This window comes from Mixophyes fleayi, chromosome 3, assembly GCF_038048845.1.
Source record: "Mixophyes fleayi isolate aMixFle1 chromosome 3, aMixFle1.hap1, whole genome shotgun sequence".
NCBI lineage: Eukaryota > Metazoa > Chordata > Amphibia > Anura > Limnodynastidae > Mixophyes > Mixophyes fleayi.
The window spans coordinates 310,348,510-310,358,429 of record NC_134404.1 but is presented as its reverse complement, the minus strand read 5'-3'; positions in this window follow the sequence as shown (position 1 = coordinate 310,358,429).

Sequence of the window (9,920 nt, the reverse complement as noted above, 5' to 3'; positions counted from 1 at the left end):
AAGTCTACATTTCTACATTCTACAAGTCTACATATCAGAAACTTATAAGGAATTTATGTTTTTTAGTAAAAGGCAGCTGATAGATTACCTGCTTCTAGGAAGTTTGACAGTTCCAATTAGCTAATTGCCAGCTCAACATTTCCTAAAGGGAAGGTTTATTCCCTCTCAGCGTCTGAGTCTAGGGCCATGGAGGAATATACTAAGGAAAATTTGGAAAAGGGGTTTATTAGGAAAATTAAAAAGATGGGGGATCACGCACCTGCATTAATAACAGAGGTCTTAACAAGATTCTGAATATTAATACCCTCTTCCTTCGATTTCCGAATTGTTTAATCAAGATAAGAAGGCTATTGTCTTTTCTCAGATCGACTTGAGAATTGCATATTCATTCTTATCCAAGAATGGAGAACTGCATGTAATACTCATTACGGGCATTATGAACATTCCGTCATGCTTTTCAGCCTTTGTAGTCATATATCTTGTTGATGCCCTTATTTTTTTCTCCTCTCTCTGGGCATCATAATAGAAAAGTTAAAGGAAAAATCAATTGTCACATTGAGAAATGTGAGTTTGAAGTAAAATAGGTTTCTATTCTTGGGTTTATAATTTCCCAGACTGGATTTTCCATGGACCCTGTCAAAGTACAAGCAGTTATTGATTGGGCCCTGACTACTAATCTCAAAGGGATTCAGATTCCTAGGTTTTGCAAATTACTATAGATGTTTTATTAAATATCTCTCTACAATTGTGGCTCCTATTAATGAAAAGGTCTAATCCTGCAGAATAGTCCTCTGAGGCCTTTACAGCCTTTAGATCCCTGAAAACAGCTCTTATTAAAGCCCCAGTTCTTCAACATTGTGTTGGCCATAAAATAGGCTTTTAAAAAGTGGAGACACTGAGGTGGCCCTTCATCCCATTGTAGGCTAATAATAAGAACCTGCAGTATATTGAGTCTGCAGAGAGGTAGTCAGGATTGTTGGCCACTTTTTTTTTAGAGATTTGATTTTATAATTACATAGAGACCAGGATCCAGGAACTCCAAAGCTGATGTTTATCTCGAAACCTTTTGATAGTTACATGGCGAAGGTCCTGAAATTACAACTATTATTCTGTGTGAACAGATTAGGGCAGCTCTGACCCAGGATCTTTCTGGTCAGATTCTAGGAACTCAAGGACTGGCTCCTAAGGATAAAACCCTCCTAGGACCTCTTCAGTCTATTGATGCTTTTACCAGTACCTAATAGACCATGGACACATACATCCATGGATTTTCTTGTGGATCTACCACCGTTTATATTATAATTTAGGCAGTAGTGCATATATTTAGTAAAATTGTGACTTCATTTTTTATCCAACACATAGTCAGATTACATGGTATACCAGAGAACATTGTTTAAGATAGAGGATCCAAGTGTATTTTCAGATTTTGTTCACATTCAGGCATCAAGTGATTATTCTCTTCTGCATATCACTGACGTTCTCAGTACAGGTGTTGTGCTGATGGCCACCATAGGCAATTGAAATTTAAGGTTGGTGTCACAGTCTGGCTTACAATGAGGAATATCAGATTTCGGTAACCTTCAGGTGAATAAGGACCTAGATATACCTTACAAGACTATTAGGAAAATAAATCCAGTTTCAGTTCATCTACATTTATCGTTATCTATGAGGGTACCCAGGACTTTTCCCATTTCTTGTTGAAACCTGTTCTTTGCTCAATGTATTTTAAAGGGCTATTTAAGTCAACTTCAGTTTTTGTTGATGGTCAGCCAGGATACGAAATTGAGAAGATATTGGACGATAAGGGCCTCATTCATCAAGGAGCGCGAAGCGAACATAATGTATGTTTTTTATTAAAAAAAAATGCGCACGTACATCGGGGAAACACATGTCCATATTCAGCAAGGAGCAGGTCTAAATATATGTCTATTAATGAATACAGGTCTAGGTCTGCTCTGCTCTAACAGACAATACACTGCAGGATACGTCCAATACATAGGTGGAATGCGAAGATACAAAAGAATGCACAGAAAGAAAAAAAACAATTCAATGAAGTCATCTGTTAATAATATAGGGCCTGATTCATTAAGGATCTTAACTTAAGAAACTTCTTATTTAAGTCTCCTGGACAAAACCATGTTACAATGCAAGGGGTGCAAATTAGTATTCTGTTTTGCACATTTCATCCCCTCCGCCATAAAATAAATTTATTAGAATGTTAGGAATGTCTGCTGTACATAAAATATGTTTAATGGAATGTTACATTATCTATTGATTGCAAACACATTGTCTAGCATGCATACACGGCTGTCATCTCTAGTAATTGGCACTTACACCAGACCTGTAGCTGGTGCTAGTGATATGACAGAAAATCACGTAACATAGAGATACCCACAGCTGGAATCATGCGCTGCTTTCAAACCCTTACTGTACATTAAGTACCCCAGTTCCGTTCCACCACAGAAATTGTAGGCATGTGCTCGAAGATGAATTGGACTCTGCTGCGTTCACTGGCGTATGGTCTGGTTCTGGGCAGTCGGAGTGTGATATTACGCAGAACACGGCACGTATCAGCAGTTAAGATTTCTTAGTTCCCTCTACTGGTGTTCATGTTGAAAGATTGAAAATATATTTTCATAAACAATTCCTGGAGAAACACTTTTTTAGGGGTCCTTTGACCCCTCCTCAAAAATTCTCTGAAAGCAATTATCTGAGCCCATGCATTGTATTATGTAATATATTGGAGAGATCAGACTTCATAGTAAAACAACATATGCAAAGAAATCAAGACTGTGTTTTTATTCTAGTGAAAATAAATGATAGAGTTCAATAACATCTAATTTTCATAAATGTTGATATTTCTATGCATTTTCCAGTAATGTGCATTGATCAGAATGGTGTGTAAATTGTTCCCTAGTTGTATTATGCCCTGATATTGTTTACTGTACATCTATGTGAGGTCTGACTGTCCTGAATCTCAAGGTGGAGAAAGCACATGAATTGTAATTAGTCAAGGTGATAGACCAATACTCGCTTCTGCTCTTCTATTCCCCAGCCAGTGCAGGAAAGATCTTCATCATATAAGATTGCTTTTCTAGAACTTTTTCCTAACTCAGCATTCAGACCCAGCACTGGGAAACATTTCAGTGCTTTTATTACTGCTTATCATCCCTTTCCCTCATCTGCATAATCTCCTGTACTTGTAGCCTTATACTTCTGTGAAATATGAAATGTATGCAGAAAATTGTACATGAGACAGCTGTTATTGTCCAGTGTTCTCTATCAGCAGGCCCTGATTAGCCACTAGGCAACATAGGCAAGTGCTGAGGATTTATCATTTGTAGAAGTTATAGGATGTTAAATTGCGTAACAGTTGTTCTGTGTGATTTATCTGTTTTCGCTCTCTTATATTCTGCCTTTCATGCAGTCTTTTTAATCCACTGTATAGACTTATACATGCAGAATCCATTTTAATACCAGTGACACTTCTTTTTTTTATTGAACACTAAAAAGCTGTTTGAAAGATTAATGCTGATTATAGATACTATGATACGGGAACACTTCAGGTGATGCCCACACAAACACTTTCTTGCTTTTACATTGCTATTTATTGTTAGGATGGCAAAGTAATTTATAACATAAAGTTTGCACACACTTCTCTTGTGACCCTACTGCTAAAGTAACAGAGACCAGCTCCCTAGACACCAGCCACTGCCTGGCATTGGTCACATTGCATAAAAAAAAACCAAGTTTAAATAGTTTACACTCATTCCACAACCCTAACTTGATGGACAGATGACACTCCCAACTTGCCTTCAAAAGGGAGGTCTTTTTGCAGGTGCTGTTTAATTGCAGACACACCCTGTTAGCTGGTTGCTAGCTGTGAAAAGAAATGCTTTTAAACCACTTCAAAATATGTAAGTTATATCAGTCTCTTTACTATTATTTTGTCACACATATATCCTCCACCTATATCTCTTTAACTTAGGTGCAGCACTGTAGAAATGTGTAGCTCTGTTTGCAGCCTTTTTTTGCAGATTGCCAGCTAAATACCTGACTCCTCTTTTAGAAGCCTGTGGAAAACCACTCCCTTTGTCACAGTATCCATATGGAGCTATTAATAGGATGATGAGCAACATTAGGCATATGATTATTTGGAATATGATCAGTGGTGTGTTTCAGTCCTCTGATCATTTTTCTCACAGAAATAGCCATGTGGAGATCTGTGTTGAGACAGCTCCAGTTTAGCTCATACCGTTCAATGTGAAAGCAGAAACTGACACTAGCTTTTCCATGTTATACATTTTATTTATATGTTGTAGCTTAGTATAGTTTATCTTGCTTCCACTGGGATTGCACATTGGTGGGAGCTTTTTGCCCACAAATTTCAGGTTTCTTCATTCAGAGGCAGGAATTACTATGAAAATAATATACAGCGTCCAGAGTTATTCACTACCAAAATCTGTAGGCTAGAAGCCCACTGATACTAATATTAAGTCTAAACACAAGACGAAGCTTAAATATTACTCAATATGTGGCACCTTGTTTAGCATTAGTTTGAGCTGCATCCAACAGGGCTTTATCTACACACAGTTCCATTACCAGGGCAGCGATTGTCATGGCAGGAGATATGTGCATTCTAAAATTAATGATGATGAATGTATTTTTTGTTGTTTTTTGCCGGGAACACAACCAAATGATTGACCCTGACTGTGTCCTTCATCCTTAAGATTATTAAATTAGAATTTTTCTTTTTGCATTTTAATGACAGCAATTTTTCAGCCAAATACTGGAACTAGAACTCAGATATTATGAGATATACTGCATTTGACAGTGATTAAATTGCTGGGAGAAAATGCTGCCGAACTGCAGGAAATATAAAACACTGACAGCATGTTAGACTGACTAAGTAAATTGTTCACTATTTATATAAAAAAAACATATTTTCATGCTGTGTTACATCACATTTAGGACACATGCACACAGATGGACAGCCGACATTGCCCTTATACAGCTTAGTTGGGGCTTTAAAAAGGAATCGGTGGTCAAAATAACGGCCTGATTCATTAAGGATCTTAAATGAAGAGGATTCTTATTTCAGTCTCCTGGACAAAACCATGTTACAATGCAAGGGGTGCAAATGAGTGTTCTGTTTTGCACATAAATTAAATACTGACTGTTTTTTCATATCTAAAATTGATATACCCACAAAATACTTTTATCACTATTTACAGATACAAAATTTCCACTCCACGGTTAAACATCGTCTGTTTTCCCACCCCCCTCACCACCACCAAAACATTGGTGGTGTTGAGGGGGGTGGGAAGACAATGAACGTCGGGCGTGATGACGTCACGCCCGACATTCATTGCGGACGGAGCAGAGAAGAGGGAGGAGGGGCGATGGCGCTGCGATCATGTGAGTATGTTTTTTTTTTTGGGGGTTTTTTTTTAAAGTGTCCGCTCCCCCCCACCAACGAAGAGGGGAGCAATCAGGGTCTACCGGGGGATAGCCCGGCTCCCCAATGGGCCAGTCCGACCCTGTGTGCAATATAAGGCCACATCAGAACGGATAAAAAATATTAAAAAACAAATTAACAACTATAAACAGTATAGTCATTAATAAAAATATGGTTTGTTTAAAAAATATATATTTTTATATATATATTTTTTTTACATTAAAGTTATAAATCAAGATATTCTTAATGTGTAATGTACATACAATGTGTTTTTATGGTCTATCTTGCTTACACATGTTCTGTGCTATCTAGTGGCACAAATACATGTAATTTCCAAACAAATACCATGCTAGTCATCACTATCAGTCGGCACTTATACCTGCCCTGTAGCTGCTGCAAATCATATGGCTGATGTAAGCGTGCTAAAGAGAAACCCAGGACTAGAATTGGCTGCATCTGCATAGGCCTTCACTGCACATTGCCTATGGCCGTTCACCCCTTCCCTGTTCCGCCCTTTAAGTCATACGCAGTAGTAAGTGTCATGTGCGTTCTGACATGAATAACATGCACTCGTGTTCATTGGTGTAAGATCTGTTTCTGAGCATGCGCAGAGCTACTTCACACAAGGTATTTCAACCAGCGGACTTACGTTTTAACATGAATCAGGTCCTATGTGTGTAAATTTAGGAGTAACTGCATAACGCACTGGTGAACATTTTTGATGATTCCTGAAATGTGTGTCGATGATGTCTGTAATGTCTTCTATGAGTTTCTGTCTCCAGTCTTTCTATGTCTGAACAGAAGATCACCAATGGTCCCTTGCAGCTGTTTCCATCAGGGTCATAATGAGGGTGGTGCAGCCTCCCAGGATGTAAGGCCAAGGGGGTACCACAGACACCAGTCATATGCAGCCCCCCCCCCTCCCAGGGATTCATGCAGTGCTATTACAGTGCTAGGGCATGGTACGCACGGTGGAGGTGCGCCGTGCCTTACAGGCCATCTTCTAATGAGGGCGGACCAAAGGAGCGCCTGTGCAGTGCAGCACAAGATGCTCCTCCCCCCATGCTGCACGCTCTCCAGCTTTCTCTATGATGATCAGCTGTCAGGGGTTTGGAAGCACTCCTGACAGGTCATTCCTCCCACGTTTAGTATTATTCTGCACTGGGCATTTCAATTTTAATAAAACAATATTACACTATTGTCTTGTTCTCTGCTTCTTTTACATATATCCTGCATAAATGAGTGGAGAAGATACACATCATAATATTTTGGATTCTGTATCCACATTTTGGTTGGTTTGTATTTAATATGTTGCATTTGTTTTTGACCTATTATATATCAGGCTCATTATGTGCATAGATATCCTGCTTAAAAACATACTCTGTTGTACGATCAGAGGTTGTGCCGCAATTCATACGCTGCTCTTTCTGTTGTTAAGGACAATATTGGAAGGCATCAAAAAACCACTAGCACTGCTTCACTGCCTATAGCAGCCCCCTTTCCAAGGAAAGTGATATGTTCCACAGTACTTGTTTGCCCCTAGGTCTTAACTCATGGAGGGGGCACGAACATAGTTAGCAGACCACCGCAAGTAGCAGGATAAGACCAAACATACAGGCCGAAGAACAGGGCAGGGTGAGTGCAAAGGCGTGATGTGGCATAGAGTAGGAGGGTGTAGGGACATCCTCCAACTCCAGGGGGAGCTCTCGCATGATTCTATTTGTCATTTATACATGTTCTGGTTTGTGATGTGACCTATGCTAGTTCTAAGCTAGTAATTAATTAGCAGCCTCCTCCTTTCTGATTTGTCCATCATAGTATTTAAGGCAGTGAGGACTGGGCCTCACTGCCGGTTATAGTTCCTGCTCTGTGCATACTTACCTGCTTCCTGCTCTGTTCCTCTTCTCTGCCTTTGGATTGATCTTGCCGTGTATGATCTTGGACCGTGTACTGGACTCTGCTATATTGCCTGTGACCTTGATCTCTGCCTGTTACCTGGATTCGTTGTTTCCCGCCAGCCCTGACCTTTTGCCTGGACTACACCACCGCTGCCCACTGTACCACTTGACCTTGGACCATTTGGACTTTGCCATTCTTCCCCCTGGCCCTCGCCTGCGCTGCGGTAGGGTTATAAACTTGTACTACCGTGAGCTTAAGACCTGGGGGCATCCGAGTACCTGTGAGCACGTTCAGCTCTACGGGAAAGGCGGCTGCTATAGGCGAAGACCTCTGTGACCTGTACTACAAGTTTATGACACTTGCCATCAGCCATAACAAATGGTTGGGGCAGGAGAATACAGTGAAAATCAATGTACAATTTTGGTCACAACAAGAAGTCAAATCAGGTCGGAATATCCAACAGCATATTGGCTCTAGCAGAAACTATCACCAGTGCACGTGATCAACAGGAAGGGGTTTTATTTCCAGAGAGGCCAATGAGGACATACCAACCTAATTAGCTGCATTAGTGCAGCAGATTCCAATGAACGATTTGCTAGGCATCTCCTGGAAAGGAGGTGAATTACCAGAGTGGAGGAGGGCAGGGCTCCATGAATTGCATAGTTTTGTTCCTGTCCTTGTGACAAAATGCCACGATTGTGTCATTTCGTCCCAGGGTGCAGTGCCAAAATTTAGCGATAAGCACCGAATCTCTTCATCGAGGTCCCCGGCTTACAGGATGCAGGAGAATGGCCTACACGTCCGGGAGACCTACCCGGAATTCTGAAGTCTCCTGGACATCCTGGGAGAGTGGGTAAGTATGGGTTTATTGATGGTGCATTGTTTCACTGTCTGTTTACAATGGAGTGTATTTATGTTTTGTATGTCACAGAGAGCCGAGCTAGCCTCTGATGAAGTGCCTATAAGGGCATGAAACATGTAAGGTATTCTGTTTTATATCCATGCCCTATGTGAAATAAACTGTGAACGTTTTTTACTTTCATCTGGTTTACTGCCTAATGTTTTGTATCAAGCTTCGCTACACTATTGTTATTTTTGCTGTATCTTTAAAGCAGACCTCTAAACTACACAAAACTCGTCAAGTATCTGAAAAGACAATGTAATGTAAATACATATTTATTAAATTTAATGTATGTTACAGCCATTCAGTCTTTTTTAAATTTTCCTTTTATACTTGGTCAATGTACTGCTGAGAAAACATTCTGTGACATAATTAAACTGTAGGCAGTCTCCTAGATTTCAGCATATTGGCTCTAAATGTTCACAAGATTAGAATCATAGGAGCCCACAGAACAGCAAACACCAACAGCTAATCTTAATAAAGCCTTTGGATTTGTAACAGAAAGTAAAACACAGGGAGGGCATGCCACAGATTTATACCTAATTTTCCATACAATATTATGTATGTTAATAACTGTAAATTGCAACTAGACTTTCACTAAAGCTGTACTATTAGGTTTTTAAAAACTACATGACAAGTTATTTCTTACATTATTTTCATCAGCCTGCAGATTATTTTCTGTTCATTGATATTCAGTGAATTTTCTGCTGGAAGGGAATTCTGTCAAGTATTTCAAGCAATGAAAAAGAACTTTGTGACCCACTTCTACCTTCAGAGGCTCTGGAATATTAGTGTTTCATTTCGTACAATCTAATGCAGATTTACCCATTTGTCTTTGTTCTGTCAAATGCTGATGAATAATAGAACACAGACACATCATTGCATTTCTGATATACACAATACCTTGTACCTAAATCTTTTCTACAACATAATAAAAATAATAAAAAACATTTTCAGTGTTTTTTTTTTTTCATATTCTCAAGAGGACAGAGATTACATTTCAGTTTCTCTGAATAATTGTTTGCACTGTGATGCAATTTTCTTCAGCTAACAAGGTCAATCATTTGAAAAAAAATTGCTGCAAAAGGACAATAAAGTAAAGTTCCGGAGGATTTGTACGACAGTTATAAAGAAGCTCTATCAAGTTCTGTTTTCGAAAACTTTTATATTTGTAACTGCAGCAGTTGCAAAATTTAAACAATAGAATCCCGTTAACAAAAACAGACATTGATATAATATTAAGAGCAAAGAAAACAAAAGAAGAAAAAGATCAAAGGAATAGTGATAACTAACAAACACGCTACATCAATTGTAATGATTACGAACTTGTGTTATATATTAACTCACAAAACTTATCTATGTTGTCCATACCAATTCTGCAGTATTCCTTATAATACACCAATACTAAGTAAACTATAAGGGGTATATTTACTAAACTGCAGGTTTCAAAAAGAGGAGATGTTGCCTATAGCAACCAATCAGATTCTAGCTGTCATTTTGTAGAATGTACTAAACAAATGCTAGCTAGATTGGTTACAATACCCCAAAACAAATCCACTGTCTGTATTGGGCTTGGCAAGAATCGATCTGAATAATCTACATTTTTTTTCCCTCCCCAAACAAAATCGTTACAATGTGTTTTCAGTGAGTTAAATGTTGATG